This window comes from Bufo bufo, chromosome 5 (assembly GCF_905171765.1).
Source record: "Bufo bufo chromosome 5, aBufBuf1.1, whole genome shotgun sequence".
In the NCBI taxonomy this organism is placed as follows: Eukaryota; Metazoa; Chordata; class Amphibia; order Anura; family Bufonidae; genus Bufo; species Bufo bufo.
The window spans coordinates 68,861,008-68,879,806 of record NC_053393.1 but is presented as its reverse complement, the minus strand read 5'-3'; the positions used below and the strand labels follow the sequence as shown (position 1 = coordinate 68,879,806).

The 18,799-nt window shown below is 47.7% G+C and overlaps 1 long non-coding RNA gene across 1 annotated transcript; it reads right to left on the bottom strand.

Annotated features, from left to right (window-relative positions):
• Nucleotides 1-3,341: 3,341 nt before the first annotated feature.
• LOC121001053 lies at nucleotides 3,342-18,145 on the bottom strand. Its single transcript, XR_005778960.1, has 4 exons — nucleotides 17,991-18,145; nucleotides 15,685-15,691; nucleotides 5,642-5,649; nucleotides 3,342-3,353 (listed from the first exon to the last, which is right to left on the bottom strand). It is a non-coding gene; the product is annotated as an uncharacterized LOC121001053 (long non-coding RNA).
• Between the last annotated feature and the right edge of the window lie 654 nt (nucleotides 18,146-18,799).

The following is an 18,799-nucleotide window of genomic DNA, read 5'->3' as shown; positions in this document are numbered from 1 at the left end:
TCCGGCCTGATAGGCTGCCGGCCTAGTGTCCCCCATAATGCCCCCCAATAATGTGCCAGTATCAAGTGCCTCTCTCCTCCCCCCCACATGTCCCAGTATCATAGTGCCACCCCCCCCCCCCCCAATGTGCCAGTATCAAGTGCCTCTCTCCTCCCCCCCACATGTCCCAGTATCATAGTGCCACCCCCCCAATGTGCCAGTATCAAGTGCCTCTCTCCTTCCCACCCCCATTTGCCAGTATCATAGTGCCAACCCCCCCCCCCCCCACGTGCCAGTATCAAGTGCCTCTCTCCTCCCCTTCCCCATGTCCCAGTATCATAGTGCCATCTCCCACCCCCCAAAAAAAGTGCCAGTATCAAGTGCCTCCCCCCATGTGCCAGTATCAAGTGCCTCTCTCCTCTCCCCCCAATGTCCCAGTATCATAGTGCCATCTGCCCCCCCCAAAAAAGTGCCAGTATCAAGTGCCTCTCTCCTTCCCCCCCATGTGCCAGTATCATAGTGCCAACCCCCCCCCCATGTGCCAGTATCAGGTGCCAACCCCTCCCCCCCCCATGTGCCAGTATCAGGTGCCTCTCTCCTCCCCCCCCAATGTCCCAGTATCATAGTGCCATCTGCCCCCCCAAAAAAAGTGCCAGTATCAAGTGCCTCTCTCCTTCCCCCCCATGTGCCAGTATTATAGTGCCAACCCCCCCCCATGTGCCAGTATCAGGTGCCAACCCCTCCCCCCCCCCATGTGCCAGTATCAGGTGCCTCTCTCCTCCCCCCCCATGTGCCAGTATCATAGTGCCAACCCCCCCATCTCCCAGTATCAGGTGCCAACCCCCCTCCCCCCCCATGTGCCAGTATCAGGTGCCTCTCTCCTTCCCCCCCCATGTGCCAGTATCAAAGTGCCAACCCCCCTCCCCCCCCATGTGCCAGTATCAGGTGCCAACCCCCCTCCCCCCATGTGCCAGTATCAAGTGCCTCCCGCACCCCCCATGGCAGTAACAGTCGGGTATTAAAAAAACCAAAACACTTATACACTGCTCAAAAAAATAAAGGGAACACAAAAATAACACATCCTAGATCTGACTTAATTAAATATTCTTCTGAAATACTTTGTTCTTTACATAGTTGAATGTGCTGACAACAAAATCACACAAAAATAAAAAAATGGAAATCAAATTTTTCAACCCATGGAGGTCTGGATTTGGAGTCACACTCAAAATTAAAGTGGAAAAACACACTACAGGCTGATCCAACTTTGATGTAATGTCGATGATGAAGTAGCGGACGGTCTTCTGAGGGATCTCCTCCCAGACCTGGACTAAAGCATCTGCCAACTCCTGGACAGTCTGTGGTGCAACGTGACGTTGGTGGATAGAGCGAGACATGATGTCCCAGATGTGCTCAATTGGATTCAGGTCTGGGGAACAGGCGGACCAGTCCATAGCATCAATGCCTTCGTCTTGCAGGAACTGCTGACACACTCCAGCCACATGAGGTCTAGCATTGTCTTGCATTAGGAGGAACCCAGGGCCAACCGCACCAGCATATGGTCTCACAAGGGGTCTGAGGATCTCATCTCGGTACCTAATGGCAGTCAGGCTACCTCTGGTGAGCACATGGAGGGCTGTGCGGCCCTCCAAAGAAATGCCACCCCACACCATTACTGACCCAATGCCAAACCGGTCATGCTGGAGGATGTTGCAGGCAGCAGAATGTTCTCCACGGCGTCTCCAGACTCTGTCACGTCTGTAACATGTGCTCAGTGTGAACCTGCTTTCATCCGTGAAGAGCACAGGGCGCCAGTGGCGAATTTGCCAATCTTGGTGTTCTCTGGCAAATGCCAAACGTCCTGCACAGTGTTGGGCTGTAAGCACAACCCGCACCTGTGGACGTCGGGCCCTCATATCACCCTCATGGAGTCTGTTTCTGACCGTTTGAGCAGACACATGCACATTTGTGGCCTGCTGGAGGTCATTTTGCAGGGCTCTGGCAGAGCTCCTCCTGTTCCTCCTTGCACAAAGGCGGAGGTAGCAGTCCTGCTGCTGGGTTGTTGCCCTCCTACGGCCTCCTCCACGTCTCCTGATGTACTGGCCTGTCTCCTGGTAGCGCCTCCATGCTCTGGACACTACGCTGACAGACACAGCATACCTTCTTGCCACAGCTCGCATTGATGTGCCATCCTGGATAAGCTGCACTACCTGAGCCACTTGCGTGGGTTGTAGACTCCGTCTTATGCTACCACTAGAGTGAAAGCACCGCCAGCATTCAAAAGTGACCAAAACATCAGCCAGGAAGCATAGGAACTGAGAAGTGGTCTGTGGTTACCACCTGCAGAACCACTCCTTTATTGGGGGTGTCTTGCTAATTGCCTATAATTTCCACCTGTTGTCTATCCCATTTGCACAACAGCATGTGAAATTGATTGTCACTCAGTGTTGCTTCCTAAGTGGACAGTTTGATTTCACAGAAGTGTGATTGACTTGGAGTTACATTGTGTTGTTTAAGTGTTCCCTTTATTTTTTTGAGCAGTGTACTTACCTCCATGTCAGCGATGCGATGCAGCCTCTTCCTGTCCCGCCCTGTATGTCCATATATGGAGTCAGTGCTTGTATTTCAGAAAAGTTACTGCTGGGTTTCGAACCCACGACCTTCTGTATCAGAGGCAAAGCACCTAACCACAAGGCCATAAGAGATGATTGAAAAAATATGAGACTTCTACTGTTATAGCTGGCTAAGTGTACATCTATACACATGACTGCTCCCCTAACACACCCAGCAATGCTATATCTATATATAACAGCTGTCCCAGCACACTCAGCTCTGCTATATCTCTATATATGATAGCTGCCTCAGCACACCCAGCTCTGCTACATCTAATACACATGACAGCTGCACACTCAGCTCTACTATATCTCTATATATGACAGCTGCCCCAGCAAACCCAGCTCTGCTACATCTATACACATGACAGCTGCCCAAATACACCCAGCACTGCTATATCTCTATATGACAGCTGTCCCAGCACACTCAGCTCTGCTATATCTCTATATATGATAGCTGCCCCAGCACACCCAGCTCTGCTACATCTAATGCACATGACAGCTGCACCAGCATACTCAGCTCTACTATATCTCTATATATGACAGCTGCCCCAGCAAACCCAGCTCTGCTACATCTATACACAATACATCTATACACATGACAGCTGCCCAAACACACCCAGCACTGCTATATCTCTATATGACAGCTGTCCCAGCACACTCAGCCCTGCTATATCTCTATATATGATAGCTGCCCCAGCACACCCAGCTCTGCTACATCTAATACACATGACAGCTGCACCAGCATACTCAGCTCTACTATATCTCTATATATGACAGCTGCCCCAGCAAACCCAGCTTTGCCTCTGATACAGAAGGTTGTGGGTTCGAATCCCAGCATAAACTTTACTGAAATACAGGCTAAATTAGAATACACAAGCACTGACATACAGGGCGGGACACAGGAAGAGGTCGTGGGGTTCGAATCCCAGACACATCTCTCCTGAGGTCGGCAATACAAATGACTATGATTCGTAAATGCCGGCCCTGCTGGTGTCACCCCCATCACTGGTGTCACCCAGTGCGGCCTGCACCCCCCTTGCAACGCCACTGATCACTACTCCTCTTGGCTTCCTACGCATGTGCAGAATGCAGAGGAAACTGGACCAAGTACCACTGGCTTCACTGCGCATGCACCTTAATTCCTGTAGCTTGTCAGCTTAGCAGAAACCTCCATCACTACCTCTCCTGGCTTCCTACACATGTGCAGAGTGAAGAAGAAACAAGACAAAGCAGCCTGCGCATGCAGAAGATTTCTTTGTTTCTCTGCTGGGATATAATTCTGTTTTCTCTAGGAGATACACAGACAAAATCTGGATGTTTGTGCATTAGGACTGCCTAAAAAATTGTGCGCCCTGGCTTTTTAGCAATTTGTATGCAGAGATAGCGGTGACATGACCCCCTAATTGTTCAGCTGAAGGGAGCAGTCTAATTCGCTCTGACATTATCAATATTCCTGTATAAAGCTCCCGATCAGACAGCAGTGCCTGAAAGCTTTCCTCCCACACAAATGCCACACGCTCTTCATGCCAATGAGCTCACAGTCTAGGTGCAAACAACTTGCATGGGCATATTGCTGGAATGATCCTCAGAAACGTTCTCCTGGAAGACATGCAGCTTCGCAGTTGTGGAATCTTACAATCCAAACTGTGCTCATTTTTGGAAATATGGTGGAAGGATTAGATCCCTGATGGCTTGTTTTTCAGGAATAATTCACATTGCAAATTGTCTGTGCTGCGTAGTTTTCATCAACAGGAAAATCTCGAAAGTATTTGACAGATATGAGGAGCAAACCCCATATTACGGGTTGGCAGAGCTGGAATTTGTATTCTCCCTAAGGCAGCATAAATGAATACTGCTTGAGTTAGTAATTATACACCTTAAATACCAGCGTCTCCGTTTTATATGGGTAAAGGATGCTTAGAGCTCAGGATGGCATTGTACTTCATTGTACCAGGAGGGAAAATATTGTTTTTCTCTGGTTATCCACGGAACATACATTTTACTACCACTAGACATCCAGGGAACAGACACTTTACTACCACTAGACATCCAGGGAACAGATACTTTATTACCACTAGACATCCAGGGAACAGACACTTTACTACCACTAGACATCCAGGGAACAGACACTTTACTACCACTAGACATCCAGGGAACAGACGCTTTACTACCACTAGACATCCAGGGAACAGACGCTTTACTACCACTAGATATCTAGGGAACAGACACTTTACCACCACTAGACATCCAGGGATCAGCTAATTTACCACCACTAGACATCCAGGGAACAGACTCTTTACTAATGCTAGACATCCAGGGAATTCACATTTTGACACCACAAAAGCATACAGGGAACAGACTATTTACTACCACCAGACATCCAGGGAATATACACTTTGCCAGTGCCACCACTAGACATCCAGGGATCAGACTCTTTACTACCACTAGACAAGAATCAGGGAATGTATCACAACTAGACCACAGATCCACTAGGGTTCTAGCTTTGTGCCCTGCACTACACCACTAAATTTGACCCGTTATATTTGGACCAACAGGGATTACTTTAAGTTTCTGTAAATTACTATCAGAAACCAAGATGTGAGTAAGGTCTATATTTGAAACACTTAAGCCAGGCTAACTGGGTTTTCTGTTATATTTTAATATTCCGATGGAATAAAGTCTTGAATTTTATTTAAGACATGCTGGAATACATTTGTTTATTACCAGTAGAAATAAATGCACCACATAGGTTAGGGATTCATATATTTGTGGAAGTGCTTTACCCTTTTAAAGGGTTTATCCCACAATTTCATTGGAATAATTTTGTATTTTTTTTTGAATGTTGAAGGAAACTGGAAAACCCACGCAGACATGGGGAGAACATACAAAATTCTCACAGATATTGTCCATGGCCTGATTCAAACCTGGGATCCCAGCACTGCAAGGCAACAGTGCTGACCACTGAGCCACTATGCTAACCACTGAGCCACCATAATGACCACTGAGCCACCATAATGACCACTGAGCCACCATGCTAACCACTGAGCCACTCTGCTGCCTGTAACGCTTCTCTGTTTCATTGCATACATGCTGAACCAGGCCTAAGACCCCAGACCTTTGACAATGACCCTTGCTCTTCCTGATACGCTGCAGGACGGCTATGCTCAGAGGAAATTCAATGATACGGGTATCTGTCTTTTGCTTTTATTGTTTAACATCCAAAACTAATGTCTCGTGGGGCGGATGCACAGTCCAAGTGCAAACATTTGGTCATCAATAATCCATTTTGCTAATGGCCTCAGGGAGTCCCGCTTCTGGTTCTTTCCCCTGACTCTCTCAGCATCAACTCATTTGCTCTTTTCCATCTCCCACCCTCCTCTCTTTTGACATTCCCCTCATCTCCGCCTTTTCTCGTCCCCTCTCCATGTCACTTCCATTAGATTTGGAATTATGCAGTATGTTTTATGTGTTTATTTTGCCTTCGTTCATTTCATAGGGTGACCGTTCCTGATAGGGGATAGTTTACACTTCAGCGCCTAAAGGGGCTGTTCATAATTGGGAAGAAATGGCTGTTTTTAAAAAATAGTACCACATTTTGTATGGGGGTATTGTAACTAAGTCTCATACACTTCAGTGGAGCAGAGCTGCAATACCAGTTTAGCCCATGGACAGGGGTGGCGCTGTTTCTGGAAGGAAGTAATCCCGCGGAACAGTTTTTGACATTGCAAGAAGGTAATACGTTATCCAGCAGGCTGAGGGGAAAGATATAGAAGAGGTAGAATGACAAGGATGGAATGCAATCTTATTCTAAAGATACAAAGAGGCCTAATATGCTTGTATGAAGATGGCTTTAATCCCAGGGCAGTTCAGTTATTGAACCCCCTTCACTATGAGTGTGATTTAGGTCGAAGTATCCAGTTGGCACCAGGATTATGGTGCCCTAAATTAGTCCAGTGTTTGATACCCTGGATAAAGGCTAGATATGTCAGGAGATAGTTTGAAGGACAAGATACGAGGGACAATGATGCAAGGGGCGGCCGCACCCCAGGGCCCTCTATATAACGCGTCCCAAGTGTAGGAATTGCCGAGTGGTATAGTGCGGCCTAAAATGTCTCTTGTGTGTGTCACGGTGCTCCTACCTGTATACGGCTGGACCCCAGACTTTGGCTCCGAAGCAATAAATAGGGGGAATAATTGAGGGATAAAATAATAACTTGTGTCCAGACCTTGAGACGAAGTTCAATGGCATCTTTACTTTGCATAAACGTTCTCCAAAACGACTTACAGGCTTTGGCATTAAAACTGGCAGGCAAACTCCCCTCTGCCACATCTGTTTCTCTCTGGATCTGCTGTACTGACAGACTGACTGTATAACTCAGCTTCTTCTGTATGCTGCACTTCTCTTTGTAGTCTGACTCTAGGTTATGCCAGGGAACTTTCCTCCTGGCTCCTGAGGCTTCAAGCTTTGGTCTCCATGGCCAGCAGAGCTTAAAGGGTTTCTACCACCAGAAATACCGTTATGTAGCTGACTGATATAGCGATGCCCTAATGTCAGCACTACATAACAGTATGTTTCTAACATTAGTCCCTGCAGCCGTTTTTGTTAAAAAAGCACTTTTATTATATGCTAATGAGCCTCTAGGTCTAGGTGCTATGTGGGCGTAAAATCAGCACCTAGAGGCTCCGTCCACTCACACATTATCCCGCCCAGGTCCCCTGTTCTGCCCGCCCCGCTCCTCTTGATTGATGGCACGGTCCGCCGCATCGCTGCCGAAATCCCGCCCCTGCGCCGTTCACTTCTGTGTTCGGCGCAGGCACAGTGAGTGAATGATGCGATCCTGGTGCCGGATTCCTCACTGCGCCTGCGCCGACTACGTCACAGTGAGGAAGCCGGCATCAGGAGAGCGGCCTTCACTCACTGCGTCTGCGCCGAAGACAGAAGTGAACGGCGCAGGCGCGGGATTTTGCCAACGATGCAGGGAACAGTGGCATCAATCAAGAGGAGCTAGGCGGGCAGAACACTGGACCTGGGCGGGATAAAGCGTGAGTGGACAGAGCCTCTAGGTGCTGATTTTACGCCCACATAGCACCTAGAGGCTCATTAGCATATAATAAAAGTGCTTTTTTAACAAAAACGGCTGCAGGGACTAATGTTAGAAACATACTGTTATGTAGTGCTGACATTGGCGCATCGCTATATCAGTCAGCTACATAACGGTATTTCTGGTGGTAGAAACCCTTCAAGGTACTCTGGCTGGCGTAGACACGTCCAGCAGAGACATGCCCCTGCACACCCTTCCCTTTGCTGGGGGTAAGCTAAACTGACTAGAACTCCTGCCCCACCCTTCCTGCAGGAAGTAGGACTCACCCACTTCTCTCCAGAGGGGTGGTTAGAATGGAATGGTTAGCTCCATTCTATCTACGTAGAGCTTTGCCGTGTTTGCTGCCACTCGCTGGTGAACCAGACGCATTACATGAACAGTTACATAACATTAGAAATGCACAGTGTGGAGTATCTGGAATAAATGAATAAGATGACATGAGGTTAGACCATTAGAGATAGTAGCAAGGTGCAGGAGTGGCAACACCACTCTGGGGTGTTACAATGACACTGAAAGTGGACCCAAAAATATAATGCTGAGCTCCACTAGAGGACAATGATATAAGTAGTCATAGTCAGACTAGTCAAGGTCAGTAATGGTGTTCCGCAGGACTGTGCGGCACAGTGGAGTAATTAAAATGTGCAGTGAACCCCTGAGGAGCCAGTGCAGAGAATGGGAGTGGTAGTAGCCCTGATGAGATGTTGTGTCACAGTGTACTCCCTCCTGACTTTGCTCCCTGGGGTTCAGTGCAGTGAAAGTGTAGTTTGAAGAATAAGGCCGGAACTAAACTTATCACAGTCTCTTTTTACTAAGTGCAAAGTATAACCTCAAGCGCATTCAGTAGCAGCAGATTCCAAGTGCAATTTTATGGCACCAGTAAGGAATATGGAGGCAGAGTGGATGGCTGCAATTTAGCACTTATAAGCGTAGATGTTCACTATTAGATCTAGACTTGTAACTGGCCTAGTGGTAATCTGGGTGATGGGTGTCTTAGCCGTAGTCCCTCACCTCACAGCAGTGTCTTTAATGCAGGTGTTAGCTGGTCCCTCTGCTGTCTGCTTCTCTTAAGGATTGAATAAAGTTGAACTCCCCGGAGAATCTCTAACAGGAGCAGGAGCTCTGCAGCGTGCTTTGTCTCCTCTCTGAATCTCAACAGGAACTTCCCCTCCTTGCAGGAAGTAGAACAAGCCCACTGCTACCAAGAGCTCCACTCCTGCCAATCATTACCTCCTCTGCTGGAATAAATGGCATGGCACCACATTACATCACATAACACTGTATACTGTATAACACATTAAACAATTGCAACCACCCCCAGGTCTGGAGTATTGCAAATGTAGATACACAAACCAGGGTCAGGTGGAAAAGATCAAGCAGAAAAATAATGCGGTAATGTATAGTAGTCAGCGGCAAAGTCTGACAAGCTACAAAGCAGGTCAGGTGAAAAGAAATGGCAAAGCGCTACAGCAAAGCAGAGGAAAAACCGCCATAACTGGCAAAAAGGCAAATGAAATGTGGCCTTGACGGGAGGATAAGGCTGAATTCACAGTGTTAATCCCGGCCTACACACCAAACATATCCCTAGGCTCCTATTCACCCAACAGAAGCCAAAAGTGTCCTTTTTGGGCTGTTTTTTCATGTGTATGGAAGAGAGTGTTATATGGGATCTCACAGAGGAAACCCCACATCGTATGAAGCCTACAGGTGACATGGCACTGTAAGGCTATATACCGTAGCATAAGTTGGGGAATCCTTCCGATTTATACCTCTACACTGCCATGTGAATAGACCCTAATATGTGAAGCCACTCTGAACTTTGCATAGGAAGCAATTGAACAGTCCCATTTTGCTAGAAGGGTTCACCATAAATATCCCAGGATCCAGGGCCATAGCTATAGGGGAAGCGGGGGAAGCGCCTGCTTTGGGGCCCAAACTCAGAAGGGGCCCACCCATGAGGAAGACTAAGGGTACTTTCACACTAGCGTTATTCTTTTCCAGTATTGAAATCCAGTAAAGGGTCTCAATAACGTAAAAAAACGCATCAGTTTTGTCCTAATGCATTCTGAATGGAATGCAATCTGTTCAGTATGTATCAGGATGTCTTCTGTTCCGTCCCTTGTACGGTATTTGACTGGATGAAATACCACAGCTTGCTGCTGTATTTTTCCGGCCAAAATACCGGAACAATACCGCACTGGCCGGATCCGGCATTAATTTCCATAGAGGTGTATTATTGCTGGATCCGGTACCAAGTGTTCTGGAAATTGCCGCGCCGCCGGATCCGGTTTTCCGGTCTGCGCATGCGCCGGGATATAGGAGGAGCTGGTTTTGCTTTTGATCTTTGAAAAAAAAATAATACCGGATCAGTATCAGTTTGCATACTGTTTGCAGGCAGTTCCGATTCTAACAACGCTAGTGGGAAAGTAGCCTAAAGGATTTTATCGTCAGGGCCCCCTCAACAGTATTATAAAATGACGTTATATACAGAGACACTGTAGGAAACGGACAGAACGGCTAACGGGTCCTGTCTTGACTCGCCACAGGGGTGAGGGTTTTACAGGAGGATGGGATTGCAAGGAAGTTGTTGGGGAGCTCCGTTCAAAAAATTGCTGTGGGGTCCAGTCATTTCTAGTTAAGACGCTGGTAGGACCCCAGGGATCGACTGTAATCCCCTGGGGAATCTGACAACAATGGTTCCGTTCTCCGCTGACTGCTTTACGTGGTGCCCATTAAAATCAATAGACATGGTAGATTTTCCAGTGAGAGAGAGATGTGCTTTGTGGCTGCTCTAGCTAATCAATGGAAGCTTTTTTGTCAGACTTCGCACCAAAAAAAAAACCTTGGTACATGCAAGGAAACACCTCCCATTGTTTTAGATTTATGGCCATGACTACGGCAAGAAAGGAAATGTTCTTTCTCTGCATTTTTGTGGCTATAAACCATGGCCAAATGGACGGCAGCACGGCGTGAAGTTTTTTGCACGGCCACCCAGTGGTTTGGACAAGGAATCTGCACCAAAGTTAGCCGTCAAAAAAACTCTGCGTGAATGGCCCCTAATAAAATATTTAAAACAGGTTTTTTTCTACTCCAGAAAAAAAACTTTTGGTTTATTTCACAAGAGCGATATGGAATGAGTCAGGGGTCTATTCAGGGAAAAACAGGCATTGTTAAAATGGATCCGCCAAAAAACTGATGCAACACGGACATCACACAGATGTTATCCGTTTTTTTCTTTTGCTGATCCGTGTTTTGTGGACTGCAAAATACATACGGTTGTGTGCATGAGCCCTAAGGCCAAGTTCACACTCCAGTTATTTGATCAATTATTTCCTTCAGTATTGTAAAAGGCTACGTTGACGCTGGAGGTTAAGGCCTCTTTCGCACGAGCGAGTTTTCCGTCCGGATGTGATGCATGTAGTGAACGTACAGCATCCCGTCTGAATCCCGACCCATTCATTTCAATGGGTCCGTGCACCAATTCACACATCATTTCTGGGTTCAGGAAAAATCTCAGTATCTTCTATATTGTTCGTTTTTCACGCTGCTCTGGCTCTATAGGAGTGAATGGGACCTGCGTGAAAACGGAAGGCGTCCAGATGCAATGCGTTTTTCACTGATGGTAGCTAGGAGATGTAGATTGTAAGGCCAAGTTCACACTCCAGTTATTTGGTTAGTTATTTCCATCAGTTATTGTGAGCCAAAACCAGTAGTAATAATATAACAAAACAAGGACAGGTGCACTCTGAGGTCTTACTAAGCCCTCGTACTGGTGTAAAATTGAGAGATTAGCCAACATATCCTGCTTGGAGGACATGTCTGAGCCCGAGCACCGCGCCAAGGTTTCTCAAGTAGCTCGGGACCTAACGCTAAACCTACCTGGGCCGTATGGGCAATACCAGGAGCCAGTGGGCAAATTACAGGAGCCAGTCTGGGGTGCGGCTCAGAGCTCTCTCCCTCCTCCCACTGTATGCCTGGTCACATGCTGGAGGTTACTGGGAGATTGCTGTGAGTCGGACCTTGTGCTCCTGTAATTCGCCCACTGGCTCCTGGTATTGCCCATACGGCCCAGGTAGGTTTAGCGTTAGGTCCCGAGCTACTTGGGAAACCTTGGCGCGGTGCTCGGGTTCAGACATGTCCTCCAAGCAGGATATGTTGGCTAATTCTCAATTTTACACCAGTACGAGGGTTAGTAAGACCTCAGAGTGCACCTGTCCTTGTTTTGTTATATTGTTTTTACTATTTATCACATCCACACATTTGCTATCCTGTATAGGATGTCCATTGTGGTAGTTGTGGTCCGCTGCAGGCATCCTCCATTGTATGCATTTTTGCTGGGCATTGCCATTAGCAGCGGACCACAAGTGCAGGATCTGCAGGACACTGGGTCATTGGGGCTGCTATGGGTCAGATTTAGATGTATTTAAGTTTGTGACGCCAGTTGCAGCTTGCGCAGGTACTGTTGAAGGGCCCTTTAACAGGGGGATATTGTCTCTGTATTGTGTCAACGGTGTCTCCTACCTGTAGTACGGCTGGACTCCTGTATCCCGGCTCACATGCAACAAAATGAGTGTTGTCAATAGGAGTAACTGAGGAATGATGGAATTCCACACAGAGAATAGGGTCCAACTTGTCTTTACTTGGTGTTATAAGATGCAGCTTTAGTTCCATACAATTTACAGCAATAGTCTAGGATCCCAGCAGGTGTTGGCAATATGTGGCAGGAATTTTATATATATATATATTCTGCATCTAGTACATACGCCTATAGATCTGGCAGGTGTAGTGTCCCACTAAGTAGGGGTGGGCACTACACAAGGGTCAATTGGTTCACGTGTTACTCCTACTCCTAAGGGACAGTGATATTGTATTTAACTGTGCACTTTAATGTATTTTCTATGTGCTTTTGTATGCAATGTTTCCCCTGTGTCATGCATAGCAGGCCTATGAGGGTGTAGTTAGGCATCCTAGACACTAGAGGGAGATAGGGAGCCCCTAGTATAAATGTTCAGGCCCAGACAGGGAGGAGTTAGTCTGTAGTCAGGAGTCTGTGGAGACAGAAGTGAGAAGGCACCAGCCAGAGATATGCTGAGGGCCTCCTCCTGACATGCAGCTTGATAGTCCGGGCTGCTAGCTACTACCAGGAGGCTAGTGAAGAACTCTAGCCTGCCTGTAGATCAAGTGAGCCTCAGTTAGCTCAGAAGATTACCCCAAGAGAAGAGACGTACCTCCTGGGAGCAACCTGCAGCCACCTTCAGACCCAGCACAGGAACAGTACAACCAGCTCAGAGAAGTAAGCTGATGGGCAGAGGTACTTTAATATAAAGCAAGGGCCAATACTGGAGGAAGATTTATATACCAAGGATTAAAGCCAGCATTTAGGCATCCGGGCCTTGGGATCCAGCCAGCTAGAATAGCTGAGGGGATAGTGCAGCATAGGTCTGCTAAGCATTAACTGTTTACCCTCCAAGTATCTTGCAAGATTTATACCTGCCATATTGAGAAGTAAACCTGCTGTGGCATTTGTGATATAAGGGACTGCATCATTAACTGTAAACTGTCTGTACAAAGTTGGACTGTTTTCCAAAGTAAAGCAACGTTTGGTTTACTATACCACCTGTGTACCTCAATTACTGCTACTAGAAAACCGGTGTGCCACCGTTACAGGCACTGGCGTCACGATCCTTAAAGGGACCTTGCCTCAGGCACTCAAAATACCTGCAACATCCAGGGCACCTCACACACCATCAGGTCTGGTCCCTACATCTAGAGTGTGCCCCAGAGGAACTTGTGTCTACCTCTCCTTCACTGCCGCATGCCTGCCCAGGGTCCTCCAAAAAGTGAGTAACCCTCGATTGCCCATAACCGTGACCTCACTATCGCAAAACCCTGCAGGTCTGGCGTGCTGCATAAATTGGCGTCACGAACAGGATACGAGCATATCCGCGCCATTGTTGGATTACAAAAACTGTGTGCCATTATCCACCTAAAAAGTGACTAAGTCCTATTGTTTTTTTGAAAAAATTGCTGGGCCAAAGAGAACTGTAATAATTTGCGGTGTGAAGATTATAGTGTATGGACTGTTTGCCATTTGTGTAAGCCACCGCTTGCTGTCAGTGAATAGACAGCGTTTTGCTCAAGATGGCCGCTTAGCTTGCTTGGATTTAATTGCTGCGTCATCTTCATACTTTGTTTGGCGGGAAAAATTGGCACCTTCTGCTGAAAAGTGCGGGAAAGGCTATATGTCCGCACCACCGCCCTGTCTGGACATTTGCATGTCTGCAATGATGGACTCCGCCTCCCCCATACTGGAGTACCTGGGAGGCGGCCTCCCAGAGCAATGGGAGGATCTGACTACAATTATTGGTGCCGCCCTGTCGCTCTCCAGAGAAGGATAGAGCATGTTGAAGAGTGAGGACTGCTCTGATATTATGTCGGCACCTGTTGGATTACAAATGGACTTTACTGGTGTAGAGCAAGAGGACGCTCCACCGGCCTACTCTCCGGGACCGGAGAGACCCACCTGCCCGCCACCGAGGACGCAACCGGAGAACTATTATGGCTCCTGGAGAGACTTTTTCCAACCCTCATTTAAATGGTCGGTGATGATGGCAGAGATACGGGAGGCCGCAATAAAGAAAACAACCAAGACTAAAATCTATTATGAGGAACTGGCAAAGACCGTTCATGAGTGCCACACTGACACCCAACCCCGCCTGGAAAGGAGAATGGGGCTGGTTGTGGCATTTGACAAGGACCGTGGCTACGGTTTTATTCAAGATTACACTACCGGCAGAGACTTGTATGTTAATCGGAGGTCCGTCAAGCTGAGCTACCTCCCGGAGCACATGCATAACCTCCGCGAGGGAGAGGAAGTGGAGTTCACCCCTGCCGAGGGCCTGCGAGGCCCCTACGCCACTGCTGTGACCCGTCCCAGAAAGAAACCGGAGGACTGTGAAACTGATGAGGACTACACTGGCTGCGAGCGTGAACCAGCGCGCTCTCCAGAACCGCCCCATCATGCCTTTCAAGAGCGGTGCTCTTTCATTGGCCCGAACGTCTTTTGGCAACCAACAGTGGTGGAAAAGTGGGTGAGCCCGTATCCGTCCCCTGAGCTGCCTCGCCGGGAAAAGACCATCAAAGAATTGGAAAACTTGGAGCGATTCCATGCCACCCTGGATAATATCAGAAAGGGTAAAAGACCGGACGCGCCACCTGACCCTGCAGCGGCTGCGCAGGATGCAACTTCCCTAACTGTACCAGCGGTAGCTCCGGAAGACATCGATCCCGAATCCGAGAGCCTGGATGATCAAATTGTCCGTCTGGAGGAACAGCTGCGAGGCCTGCGCCAGCTTGCCACCGCCAGAATCCGGACTCCGCCTAAGAAGGAGGAAAGTCAACTCCAATACTCGGACATCGCTGGGTCTGAGGTAAGGGTACCTGTCCCTGCCGTTCGGCCACCTTTAGTGTCTGCAGCTGCATTGAGGCCCCCAAGGAGGCCCTTTTATACTGTATCCCGCCGCGTAGAGTCGGTCATCGCTGAGCCCACCGAACCGCTTGCAGCAGCGGTACCCAGGCCAGTGCAGCAGCCCACAATTGTTATGGCTGGACCGGTACAGTCAGCCACCGTGATCACCCCTAGGCCTATGGGGCCAATACCAATTAGGGGTCCTTTCATGTTGCAGTTGCCCCCCAATACTGTGTTGTGGGCACATCTGCCTGTTGACGCTCACTACAGGCCCCATCTGCAAGCGAAGCCAGGGAGCACCACCGTGATGACAAGTGGATTTAATACGCCCCTGTGAATTGGCCTGCTAGGCCATTGATTTGAGTATTTCTTTTGCCAAGGGACATTATTGCTGAGGATTTAACCCTTCCAGGACAGGAGTCCTTTGTTTTGGCCCTATGTTGCTGCTGCCAGTTGACCACGGCTCAGTGGAGGCGGTAAACCACTGAAAATACCACGTGCATCAAGGCCATATTGTTTACAGGACCTCCTGCCTGCTTTTTCTCAGAGCTAAAAACCAAGTTGTGCCTATTTTTGTTGTTTGCACTATTAACACTTTAACCCTCTTTTCAGGTTGATTAAAGGATATTGCAGCACCGATTTTTATATGCCATTTTAAATAATGTGGATTACTTTTTATGTGCTGTGACTTTTATTATGCCATTTAAATTCCAAGGAAATGCGCCCAGGGATAGACTCTTATGCACATGAGCCTCTGAGATTTTTGCTACTTTAAAGAAATGTGCCCAGAGATGGACTCCACTGTATGTGAGCCTCTGTGATCTTGTACTTCTGCCTTATTGGTACTGTTGTGAGGGAAATGCTACACTTAACACCTGGATTGAACAAATTACAAGAAGGAAACCTGGGTACGGACTCATGTTGTTCTTTGAGCCTCCAAGAACTTTTAATTGTTTTATATTTTTCTATGGACTACTACTGTTCTATTATGGACAATTTGCACTTAAAATATTATTATGGACTATCTTGGTATTATTGATACGCTGCACCAGGTCAGCGCCCCTGTTCCCTTACATTATCCTTAGAGAAGAGAACGACGCCCCTTGTCACCGCACTTTCAGTGAAACTGTTTATTATATTTCAATTGCTAAAGTGTTGATTACTGTGTATGCCTGTTCTCCATTTTTGTCTTTCAGGCTGCAGTATCGAGCTGAGCAGGGCCCCTCCATGTTGCGCCGAGGACGGGCAACGTTGTAGCATGGGTGTATGTAGTGTCCCACTAGGTCGGCGTGGGCACTACACAAGGGTTAATTGGTTCACGTGTTACTCCTACTCCTAAGGGACAGTGACATTATATCTAACTATGTACTTTAATGTATTTTCTATGTGCTTTTGTATGCAATGTTTCCCCTGTGTCATGCATAGCAGGCCTATGAGGGTGTAGTTAGGCATCCTAGACACTAGAGGGAGATAGGGAGTCCCTAGTATAAATGTTCAGGCCCAGACAGGGAGGAGTTAGGTCATAGTCAGGAGTCTGTGGAGACAGAAGTGAGAAGGCACCAGCCAGAGATATGCTGAGGGCCTCCTCCTGACATGCAGCTTGATAGTCCTGGCTGCTAGCTACTACCAGGAGGCTAGTGAAGAAGCCTGCCTGTAGATAAAGTGAGCCGCAGTTAGCTCAGAAGACTACCCCAAGAGAAGAGATGTACCTCCTGGGAGCAACCTGCAGCCACCTTCAGACCCAGCACAGGAACAGTACAACCAGCTCAGAGAAGTAAGCTGATGGGCAGAGGTACTTTAATATAAAGCAAGGGTCAATACTGGAGGAAGATTTATATACCAAGGATTAAAGCCAGCATTTAGGCATCCGGGCCTTGGGATCCAGCCAGCTAGAATAGCTGAGGGGATAGTGCAGCATAGGTCTGCTAAGCATTAACTGTTTACCCTCCAAGTATCTTGCAAGATTTATACCTGCCATATTGAGAAGTAAACCTGCTGTGGCATTTGTGATATAAGGGACTGCATCATTATCAACTGTAAACTGTCTGTACAAAGTTGGACTGTTTTCCAAAGTAAAGCAACGTTTGGTTCACTATACCACCTGTGTACCTCAATTACTGCTACTAGAAAACCGGTGTGCCACCGTTACAGGCACTGGCGTCACGATCCTTAAAGGGACCTTGCCTCAGGCACTCAAAATACCTGCAACATCCAGGGCACCTCACACACCATCAGGCCTGGTCCCTACATACAGAGTGTGCCCCAGAGGAACTTGTGTCTACCTCTCCTTCACTGCCGCATGCCTGCCCAGGGTCCTCCAAAAAGTGAGTAACCCTCGATTGCCCATAACCGTGACCTCACTATCGCAATACCCTGCAGGTCTGGCGTGCTGCATAGGTATCTGTCTTCTGCTCTGTCTGAGGTCTGCTTTGTTTGGGCCTGACTAGCTATGGAGGTACTTATCTTCTCCTTGTTCTGGAATCTGTACTTACAGGACTGCTCGCAGGGAATGGTGGTTTCTTCCTGGAGATCTGATAGTTCTGAAGATGGCTGCTTTCCTTGGTCCTCCAGCTGAGGTAAGGGACTCAGGCTGGGAATGTTGATCTTGGGCCTCAGGGAGGCTTGGATCCCTGGTTGGGGTCCCTATGTCTGGGAGCTCCTATTCACACAGCCTACCCCAACAGGGGGTGGCTGGAACACTCACTAGAACTTTCTTTCCTCCCTCTGAAGTAGGATGTGGGAACATTCCACTCCTCCTCAGATGGGGGAAGCTAGCCTGGAATGGTCTGTTCCAGTCTAGGTATACTAACTTGCTATGGCCTACTTACATACTGCTGTACATTAAGAATTACAGCAAATATATATTAAACAGTACCAGGAAATCCAGATAATACAAATGTAATGTCAGATTACACAGGGTGACAACACATCTACACGTTAACATGATATAGCAGGGTGACCAGAAGTTTAGTGACATACTCTGGGATGTTACAGATGCACCACTGCTCATGGGGTTGAGCACTTCCTGCTTTTTAATACCACGCCAATCTGTAGTTTGTATCCAAAACCAGTAGTGAAGCTACACAGAAATAAGGTATAATGGAAAGATCTGCACCTGTTCTGTGTTTTTTGACCCGACCCTTGTTTTGGCTCACAATAACTGATGGAAATAACTGATCAAATAACTGGAGTGTGAACACGGCCTTACAATCTACATCTCCTAGCTACCATCAGTGAAAAACGCATTGCATCTGGACGCCTTCCGTTTTCACGCAGGTCCTGTTCACTTCTATAGAGCCAGAGCTGCGAGAAAAACGAACAATATAGAAGATACTGAGATTTTTCCTGAACGCAGAAATGATGTGTGAATGGGTGCACGGACCCATTGAAATGAATGGGTCAGGATTCAGACGGGATGCTGTATGTTCACTACATGCATCACATCCGGACCGAAAACTCGGCCTTAACCTCCAGCGTCAATGTAGTCCAAAAATGATCTAGAAAACGTTCTACCTGTGACTCGTAGTTTAGTACAAGGTTTCTCACGTACAGAGAGATGTTAGAAGCAGAGTTCAGAAAACCTTGCAGTGTGAAGCAAAGGCAAATGTTTTCTCTCTGCTGGAAGTGCGCTGTCAATCACA